Source organism: Mobula hypostoma, chromosome 2 (assembly GCF_963921235.1).
Source record: "Mobula hypostoma chromosome 2, sMobHyp1.1, whole genome shotgun sequence".
NCBI classification, from domain to species: Eukaryota; Metazoa; Chordata; class Chondrichthyes; order Myliobatiformes; family Myliobatidae; genus Mobula; species Mobula hypostoma.
In genome coordinates this window covers 184,653,422-184,663,799 of record NC_086098.1, presented here as the reverse complement: position 1 = coordinate 184,663,799, position 10,378 = coordinate 184,653,422, and the positions used below count along the sequence as shown (strand labels likewise).

Below are 10,378 nucleotides of genomic sequence, written 5' to 3'. Positions count from 1 at the left end.
TCTGAGATCTGTTGTGATATTCCCAGACAAAACTGCATAAAGTGAATGTGTTTGGGAGAAGAAAAGAACATGTCTTTAGGTATTTTAGATTAAGGTTAATTATTGTAATATCGGTAATTCAATATATATAAAATATTCAGTAAGTAAACAAAAAGTGGGCTGCCTGACTGTTAAAATGCTCTATATACCCTCTATTCTTACTCGGTACATTAGAGATTAGGAAAAACTGCCATTTTACTTTGTTCTGCCGATGGTGCCTATTGAAATGATAAAACGTCAACATTGTAAATTTTTTTACCCCATTTTAAACTGTAGAATAGTATTTAATGCAAACTTTCAGTTGCTTTTGTCTAGGTAATGTCATGTAAAAACCTTTAAGAGGAGAGATGGCTTTTCAAAGTGTTGTTTTAAGTCGATTATTCAATTATCTTTAATTTATTCCAGAAAAATACACATATGAGTATTGTATTACAGATACCAAATAAGAAATTATGTGTGTATCCAGTATAATTTATTAACACATAAAAAATACAATATAATTTATCAGACTCCACTTCCTTAGTAATAAACCGTTTATGTACAATATGTATCTAAATCTGAATTAAGTCAATTTGGTTAAAAGCAATCTCCTTTGTCTGAAAGTAAAATGATTAGATGTCTTAATGGAAAACTTGAGCCTTCCATCTTTCTCAGTGGCCACTTTATTGGGTACACCTGTACACCTGCTTGTTACTGAGAATATCTAATCAGCCATTCATATGGTAGCAACTCAATGCTAAAAACATGCAAGCATGGTCAAGGGATTCAGTTGTTGTTCAGAGTAAACATCAGAAAGGGGAAGAAAAGTGATCTAAACAAAAAAAAATCCAATGAGTGGCAGCTCAGTGGGCAAAAATGCTGTGAGAATGAGAGAGGTCAGAGGAGAAAGGGCAAACTGGTTGGACTTGACAGGAAGGTAACAGTAACTCAAATAACCATGCATTACAACAGTGGTGTGCAGAAGAACACAAAACACGCTGAACCTTGAAGTGGATGAGCTACAGAGGCAGAAGAGCACAAAATACCTCCTTTATCTAACAATGTGCCACTGAATGTCGACATCAAAATGATCCTATATTGTGTGGTAAATATTTGTGTTCATAACTGGAAGTGATGGAATTTCCCTGTTTAATAAATGTCATAGAGTTGTACAACATAAACTCGTTGGGTCAATGTACCTTTACATATCTATGTTGACTATCATGCCTAACTCTTCTATATCCTCTGTGCCCTGCTCATTCAAATATGTCCTGATGCCTCATAAATGTTGTTATTGTTCCTGCCTCTAGCAGCTCATTCCAGATACCAACTCCATGTGTGTAAAATTTACCCCTCAGATCACTTTTAAAATTCTTCCCTTTCACCATAACCTACGTCCTCTAGTTTTAGTTGTCCCTACCTTGGAAAACAGTCTCTGGCAATCTACCCCATCTATGCATGTCACAACTTTAAATGCCTCTATTGTGTTACCTCTCTATCCCTATCCATAGTCCTTTGCTCCAAGGAAAATAGACTCAGTCAATCCAATCTCTATTTATAAATCCAATAATACAAGCAATTTCTTTGTGTATCTTTTCTGCAATATTTCCAGCTTAATTGTTTTATCTTGCAGTGTGTGAGCAGACCCACCACAACTCTAGCCTGCCTAAGGTCTTGACCAATTGGAACAAGATGTCCCAACTTTTATACTCAATGCTTCAATTGACGTGTTGTGCCTTCTGCACCACCTTGTCTACCTGCATTAGCATAGTGGTTAGCACAATGCTTTGCAGTACCAGAAACCTAGCTTCAACTCCCACCGCTGTCTGTAAGGTGTTTGTATGTTCTCCCCGTGACCACGTGGATTTCCTCCAGGTGCTCTGGTTTCCTCCTACAGTCCAAAGACGTACCATTCAGGTGGTCTCAGGTGGTGACGAGAGTGCAGATAGTGGAGTGGTGCCACAGCAACAACCTGGCACTCAATGCACTAAGACGAAAGAGCTAATTGTGGACTTCAGGAAGGGTAAGATGAAGGAACATACATCAATCCTCAAAGAGGGATCAGAAGTGGAGAGAGTGAGCAGTTTCAAGTTCCTGGGTGTCAAGATCTCTGAGGATCTAACCTGGACCTAACATATCGATGTAGTTATAAAGAAGAAAAGACAGCGGCTATACCTTATTAGGAGTTTGAAGAGATTTGGCACATCAATAAATACACTCAAAAACTTCTATAGATATACTGTGGGAAACATTCTGACAGGTTGTATCACTGTCTGGTATGGGGCGGGGGGCTACTGCACAGGACCGAAAGAAGCTGCAGAGGGTTATAAATCTAGTCAGCTCCATCTTGGGTACTAGCCTACAAAGTACCCAGGACACCTTCAGGGAGCGGTGCTCAGAAAGGCAGCGTCCATTATTAAGGACCCCCAGCAGCCTGGGCATGTCCTTTTCTCACTGTTACCATCAGGTAGGAGGTATAGAAGCCTGAAGGCACACACTCAGCGATAGAGGAACGGCTTCTTCCCCTCTGCCATCCGATTACTAAATGGACATTGAACCCTTGGACACTACCTCACTTTTTTTAATATACTGTATTTCTGTTTTTTTCTGTACATTTCTTAATCTATTCAATAAATACATATACTGTAATTGATTGAATGATTGATTATTTCTATTTTACTTACTTTTTTTCTCTTCTATATTATGTATTACGTTGAACTGATGCTGCTAAGTTAACAAATTTCATATCACATGCCAGTGATAATAAACCTGATTGTGATTCTGGTCATTGTAAATTGTTTTGTGATCAGACTAAGGTTGTATTGTGGGTTTCTGGGCAGAGCAGCTTGTTTATTGTTTATTGTAATGCCTGCACTGTTTTGTGCACTTTATGCAGTCCTGGGTAGGTCTGTAGTGTAGTGTAGTTTTGTGTTGTTTTTTTACCTAGTTTAGTGTAGTTTTTGTATTGTTCTTGTAGCACCATGGTCCTGAAAAACATTATCTCGTTTTTACTGTGTACTCTACCAGCAGTTATGACAATAAAAAGTGACTTGAATAGACTTGACTTGACTTGAAGGGCCTATTCTGTGCTGTATACCAATTTCAGGGAACTACCTACTTGTTCCCTAAGGTACTTCTGTTAACAAAACTCCTCAGAACCCTATCATTCACAGTTTATGTTCTGCGTTGCTTAATTTTCCAAATGCATCACTTCATACTTGTTTCAGTTAAATCCCATCCGCAATTCACTCGTTTACTTTTCTAATCGATCTACAGTCAGTGGCCAGTTTATTAGCTATGTCCTGTACCTAATAAAGTGCTACTGGGTGTATGTTCAATGGTCTTCTATTGTAGTCCAATCACTTCAAAGTTCAACATATTGTATATTCAGAGATGCTCTTCTGCACACCACTGTTGCCATGAGTCACTGGCTGCTCAAAGTCATGAGACATGATTTCCCATGCAATGCTGACTATCCCTTTTCAGCTCCTACCTTTCCAAATGCAAATAAATCCTGTCTCTTAGAATCCTCTCCTATGAATCCCATCACTGAGGAAATGCTCACTAGCATGTACTTCCCTGACTTATCTCTGCAGCATTTTAAAATAAAGGCACAACATTAGCTATTCCATGAGGCCAAATAATTTAATTCCAATTTCCATTCCTATTCCAATGTGTCAGTTCTCTTGTGCCAAGATGAGGCCACCCTCAGGGTGGAGGAGCAACACCTTCTATTCCGTCTGGGTACCCTCCAACCTGATAGTATGAAGATCAATTTCTCTTTCAGGTAAATAAATTCCTCACCTGCCTATTACTTCCCCCGGCTCCTCTCCTCCTTCCCCTTCTGCTGTGGTCCACTTTCCACTCCTATCAGATTCTATTTTCTCCAGCCTCCTTCCTTTCTCTCCCACCTGGCTTCACTTATCACCTTTCAGCTAGCCTTCTTCCACTCCCGGCAACATTCTTATACTGGCATCTTCCCCCTTCCTCTCAGTTCTGAAGAAGGGTTTTGTCCCGAAACATCGAAGGTTTGTTCCTTTCCATAGATGCTGCCTGACCTGTATGTGTCGCATGTGAACCATAATTGATTTACTTACTGTTGTGTGAATTATCTTCTTGCTGATCATGACCACAGCTGTATACAAATCTGCTGCACCTTATATAATCTGTATGTTTTTGTAATAATATTTGTCTGAAAATTGTGCCTGTATTGAAGCTGACTATATAAGACCATAAGGCCATATATTTTTCCTCACCCATTATTTCCTGTAAAACACACAGCAGTTCTTAGCATTGTTCATATGTTGCAACTTATGTGAATCTGGAAAAGATTGTCAGTAATATATTGCTTCTCTATAATATTCAGAATCACCATTAATATAGAACCAGTGATTTGACACAAATTTTAAAATCCCTTTCAGTATTCTTGTTTAAAAAATACTGAAAATTTGAAATCCTGTTTGAGAAGTACAAATAAGTTTTATTGGTATATTTAGATTTAATGACCGGCTGTATCATAGCCTGGTATGGAAACACCAATGCCCTTGAACAGAAAATCCTACAAAAATGTAGTGGATATGGCTTAGTCCCTTGAGCAAGTCTACGTGAAACACTATTGCAGGAAAGCAGCATCCATCAACAGGGACGCCCACCACATAGAACATACACCCTTTTCACTGCTGCCACCAAAAAGTAGGTATGAGAACCTTAAGACTCACACCATCAGGATCAGGAATCGTTATTACCACTTAACATCAGGCTCTTGAAACAAAGGGAATAACTTAATTCAACTTCACTTGCCCCATCGTTGAGATGTTCCTACAACAAACTGGACTCACTTTCCAAGGACTCTTCGTCTCATGTTCTCAATATTTATTGCTTATTTATTTATTATTATTTCTTCATTTTTGTATTTACATAGTTTGTTGTCTTCTGCACTCTGATTGAAACCCATAGTTGGATGGTCGTTCATTGATTCTGTTATAGTTGTTATTTTATAGATTTGTTAAGTATACCTGCAAAAACTGAATCTCAGGGTTGTGTACGGTAACATATATGTACTTTGATAATAACATTTACTTTGAACTTGCATTATTGTGGAAACTCTTCTCTGGTCTTAGAAGACTAAATCCCCAGGTGTGGAGTCTAAATTTTTGAATTTCTTTCAAACTCTCATATAAAGTTTATTTATATTACTGTATTAGCTTCCTCTTTGTGTATGATATCTTGATGTTTTCTATCCACAAAATACTGTATTGTAAACATCATATCAGTTGTTCCTTTTTATTTTCTTGTTTGCTATCTGTTTGGAATGCTCAGCCAGCTTGAGGACATCGATGTTCCTAAATGCCAGAAATCCCCACAGAAAGTCTCAGACACCGAGTGACATTGGAATGGGGCAGTGCATGTGCAGAGCCCAGAATAACATTGTGATCAAATGATTCCCTTCCACTGTGAGCTTAAAGATCAGGTCATCATAATTTTTATTTAGTGTCAGCTGATTATCTTGGCTTATGTACAACTCTTAGATCTTTGTATCATTAGCTTAATTTAGTGAATGAAATATTTCGCTGATGAAATAAAATATCTCTTATCAAGTATTTTCGTATTTTTCTCTCTCTAGTAAATTTTCAGATTTCTTGACCCATTTGCTCATAAGTTATATTCTATTGTTAAAGTAATATTTTATAGAAGTTTCTAGTGGATCAAATAAATCATTTTGTAGGTTCAGTGCTATAATTAGGAATTAAATTTAAAAAGATTCAATTAATTGCTAGTGGAAATCTTATAATTTTTTTATATAGATGGGTTGAATTTCTTTGAGCCAACTTTACTGACTTATAACTGAAGGTGTTGTTTTAAGGACGGCATCTCTGGAGAATTGATCTAAATAGATTAAAACAAGTGATTGTATCTGCTTAAAACCAATCCAAAGACAATAAGATTCAGAATACAAGATAATGACTGATTCTCTTCCTTCTTTATCTTAGCAGAATGTTACCTCCTGTTGCTTGGTGTGTAACAAATTGCGCTACCATAGATGCAAAAAAAAAGAAATAGATATTTGTCTTCACTACCCAGGCAAGAATCTGGAAAGAATTGCAAATTTGATTATAAGGTGGGATACTCTCCACTGTATTGTAAATAGCTTTTAAAGCGTGGGACAGGCCCTTATAGCCCTTATATGTTCACACCACAACCGCCCCTCTCTGGACCCCACCAACCCACCTATTTAAAAATAGCCTAATCACAGGACAATTTACAATGACCAATTAACCTACTAATTGGTGCGTCTTTGGACTGTGGGAGGAAACCAGAGCAGCTGTCCGGCTCACTAGTCACGGGGAGAATGTACAAACTCCTTACTGATGGTGCTGAAAATGAACTCTGAACTCCAACCCCTCCAAGTTGTAATAGTGTTGTGCTAACCGCTGCTCTACTGTCACGTACCGAGCTGTCATGAAACCAAACTGTTTTACTGAAACTCATCCATTGTGAATTAAAACGTGTCCTAGAGTATGTGGATTCTGTCGTGGGTAGTTACTGTTGTCAGTTACTTTTGGTTCGTGTTGAGAGTTTTTTAAATAAAACTACCAAGTATCTAGCCTACATATGCAGGTAAAAATAACATTTCTTATCCTTGACAAGCCCTAACGTGGGTCATTACAGATGAGATGATACAGTCAGATTTTGTTAACAAAGTGCATTTTTTCCTTGTTTTAATATTCTGACACATCATGAATCATATTCAGTTCTGCTGCTTCCATAATTTGAAGTATTACTGGAAGGTCTGTTGCATTGTAAATGTAGTCTGTAGTTTTACCAAGCTATGGAGGCAATCTAAATCTGAGGCACTGTTAATACAGAGAGTTGGAAAATTCATTGTAACTTTAAAACAAACTGAACTTAATGAACAATGATTTTGTGGGCCTGCAGATTTCAGCAGCGACAGATTGGAAAGGTTCTGGAAGACAGGAAATTGAAAATGTCACTCCACTTCATCAAGAAGGGAGAGAGGCAGAAGAAAGGAAACCATAGGCCAGTTAGTCTGACCTCAGTGGTTGGGAAGATTTTAGAGTCGATTGTTAAGGATGAGGTCTCAGCATACTTGGAGGCATATGATAAAATAGGCAGTAATCAGCATGGTTTCCTCAAGGGAAAATCTTGCCTGGCAAATCTGTCAAAATTCTTTGAAGAAATAATAAGCAGAATGGACAAAGGAGAATCAGTGGATGTTGTGTATTTGGATTTTCAGAAAGCCTTTGACCAGGTGCCACATATGAGGCTGCTTAACAAGATACAAGCCCATGGTATTACAGGAAAGATTCTAGCATGCATAAAGCAGTGGCTGATAGGCAGGAGGCAAAGAGTGGGAATAAAGGGAGCCTTTTCTAGCTAACTTCCGGTGACTAGTTCTACTCCACAGAGTTCTATGTTGGGACCGGTTCTTTTTACGTTATATATCAATGATTTGCAGATGGAATTGATGACTTTATGCAAAGTTTGCAAATGATATGAAGACAGGTGGAGGGCCAGATAGTTTTGAGGAAGTAGAGAGGATACAGAAGGACAAATTAGGAAAATGGGCAAAGAAATGCCAGATGGATTACAGTGTCAGAAAGGGTATCGTCATGCACTGAGGTAGAAGAAATGAAAGGGTTAACTATTGTCTAAATGGAGAGAAAATACAAAAAACTCAGGTGCAAAGGGACTTGGGAGTGAGTCCATGTGCAGGAATCCCTAAAAGTTAATTTGCACGTTGAGTCTGTGGTGATGAAGGCAAATACAATGTTAGCACTCATTTCAAAAGGACTAGAATACAGAAGCAAGGACATAATGGTGAGACTTCATAAAGCACTGGTGAGGTCTTACTTGGAGCATTGTGAGTAGTTTTGGGCCCCTTATCTTGGAAAGGGGGTGCTGAAACTGGAGAGGGTTCAAAGGATGTTCATGGAAATGATTCCAGGGTTGAATCACTTGACATATGAAGGATGTTTGGTGACTCTGGGCCTTTATTTACTGAAATTCAGAAGAATGAGGGGTGACCTCATTGAAACCCAATCAAATGGTAAAAGGCCTTGATAGTGTGGATGTGGAGAGGTTGTTTCCTATGGTGGGAAAGTCTAAGACCAAAGGACACAGTCCCAGAACACAGCGGCATCCTTTTAGAATGGAGATGAGGAGGAATTTCTTCAACCAGACGGTGGCGAATCTGTGGAATTCTCTGCCACAGGCAGCTGTGAAGGCCAAGTCTTTATGTATATTTAAGGCAGAGGTTGATAGACTCTTGATTGGGCAGGGGAGAAGGCAGGAAGTTAAGTGTGAGAGGAAATGGATCAGTCATGTTGGAATAGTACAGCAGGCTCGATGGGCCAAATGGCCTAATTCTACGCCTATATCTTATGGTCTTATGGACAATGTACAATCCACCTCATGTGTAGTGGGGCTGACTGTTCTCAAACGAGAGTGTTTTAACTTGAAAAGGCCCGTATGATCTTTCATTATAGGAGTCTGGCAACCGGTACAAATGTGACATTCCCAACGTTGTTAGCTAGAGTAAACCAGGATATGGAGCCAGCTGGTGGGGTAGTGGCATCAGCACTGGTCTTCAAGGCAGGTGGTCTGGAGCCGGGTGCCAACCTGGGCAGCAGCAAAATCTGCACAGACGAAACGCCTGGCAATCTACCTCCGTATATTGCTATGAAAACCCTATGGACCATATGGTCCATGAGATCACAAAGAGTCGTACTCGATTATAATGACTGAACAACAAAAACCAGGATATATTCACCAATCAGTGAGCACCAAACAGGAACAATGGTTCAACATAGCACTAGTCAGAGATAACATTGATTCGCGAGTCCATATTTCCTACATGCATGGATCCCTGGTGAACAAACAAACCAACTTGATTTGTGAAAGAGGATTATTTTTGATGTTTTTCAAATAGGCACAGGATTCACCAGTTCCAGCTTTTCTCATTCTATAAAGAAGGCAAGATGGCAGCCATATTTTATTAGGAGCTTGTGGAGATTTGGTGTGTCACCTAAAACACTCGCGAGTTTCTAAAGATGTACCATGCAGAATATTCTAATTGGCTGCATCACACTCTGGTATGGAGAGCTGCTGTACAGGATAAGCTGCAGAAAGTTGTAAACTTATTCAGCTCCATCATGGGCACTGCCCTCTGTAGTATCCAGAACATCTTCAAGGAGCAATGTCTCAAAAAGGTGGCATCTATCATTAAGGACCCCCACCACCCAGGACATGACCTCTTTGCATTGTTATCATCAGGAAGGAGGTGCAGGAGCCTGAAGGTGCCCATTCAATGATTCAGCAAGGGCTTCTTTCCCTCTGCCACCTGATTTGGATGGATATATATACACACTGTAAATCACAGGTATTTTTCTAAATGATCATGTATTGCATTGTACTGCTGTTGCAAAGTTAACAAATTGCACGACATTTGGCTGCTGGTTGGAGTCGCTGCCATCGGAAGGGCTGCTGCTTCGAGTCACTGCCTTCAGAGGTGTACGTGGCTTTGTCCTGTACTCACTGTAGTTGAGAAGAATGAAGGGAGTTCTCATTGAAACCTATTGAATACAGCAAGGCTGGGCTTGGACCGGATGCTTCCATCCTATAGTGGGAGAGTCTAAGACCAGAGTGCACAGTCTCAGAATAGAAGGATATCCCTTTAAAACAAAGATGAAGAGGATTTTTTAGCCAGATGGTGGTGAAACTGTGGAATTTATTCCCACAGACGGCTGTGGAGGCCAAGCCATTTGGTATATTTAAAGCACAGGTTGATAGGTTCTTGATTAGTAAGGTGTCTAAGGTGATGGGGAGAAGGCAGGAGAATGCAGTTGAGAGGGATAGAAAGTTAGCCATGATGGAATAGCAGAGCAGACTCGATGGACCGAGTGGCCGAACTGGTCTACGTCTTATCGTCTAATTGCTACTAAACCAGTGGCTCTTATTTGGAAACATTAAAATGTGGCTGCTGACAGAAATGAGAACCTGAAGCAATATGAGATGTTATTATTGGCAGAGTAAAGGAGCTCTAGTCTGCTTCTCAACACATCTATTACAGAGTACATGATTGGATAGCTCAATTGTTATAACTAATACTTTGATAGTATGACAGTGGGGTTAGAGGAGCTGCAGTATAAGAACCCTTGACTATAGTAATAAAAAAACAATGTTGTAGTGACTCCAGTGAACCAAAGAAAAGAGATTAAACCATTTATTTATATAATCAACACACAACTTGTACATATATTGATTAACTAATATTACAAGCCAGCTACATAAAACGATATTGCGTTGATGCATCATGATTCTCCTGTTAGGGGGAGAAAAA

At 39.3% G+C, this 10,378-nt stretch overlaps 1 long non-coding RNA gene across 1 annotated transcript in view; it reads right to left on the bottom strand.

The window, feature by feature from the left end:
- Positions 1-286: 286 nt before the first annotated feature.
- The window catches only part of LOC134342739 (uncharacterized), a 24,901-nt gene continuing 14,809 nt past the window's right edge, over positions 287-10,378 (bottom strand). Inside the window, exon 3 of the long non-coding RNA XR_010017084.1 lies at positions 287-9,710. This is a non-coding gene — a long non-coding RNA (uncharacterized LOC134342739). The remainder of the gene's footprint in view (positions 9,711-10,378) is intronic.